Genomic DNA, 562 nt, shown 5'->3' with positions numbered 1-562 from the left:
TGTCATAGTTTATTTTTTTCCTTATTGTCCATCATTTTCTTATCTTTTTTCTTTTTCTTTACCTCCTCTTTTTCTTCTTTTTCTACCTACTCATCCTCTTCTTCTGTTTCTTCCTCCCCTCTTCTGTCTCCTCCTCCTCCTCCTCCTCCTCCTCCTCCTCCTCCTCCTCCTCCTCCTCCTCCTCCTCCTCCTCCTCCTCCTCCTCCTCCTCCTCCTCCTCCTCTTTCTCCTCCTCCTCCTTTCATCTCATAGGCCTTCCGTGTCAGCAGTAAGCCTTTTCCTTTTTACTGCTTCATGGAGCAAGAAAATGATCGTTATATTAGTTTTTTTTTCCTTCCTCGTTTTTCTTCCATGGAGTTTTATTTATCATTTTTTCACCTCTTCCTCAATATTTCATGGTTTTGTTGAGAGCGTGAATGGTTTGGTATAGGTTTTCTATTCATACATACACACATACATACACAGGCTACGTACATACAGAGATATACTGTATACATATATTCATACATGCGTATATATATATATATATATATATATATATATATATATATATATATATATA

Source organism: Portunus trituberculatus, chromosome 47 (genome assembly GCF_017591435.1).
Source record: "Portunus trituberculatus isolate SZX2019 chromosome 47, ASM1759143v1, whole genome shotgun sequence".
NCBI lineage: Eukaryota > Metazoa > Arthropoda > Malacostraca > Decapoda > Portunidae > Portunus > Portunus trituberculatus.
Note: the sequence above shows the minus strand (reverse complement) of the source record.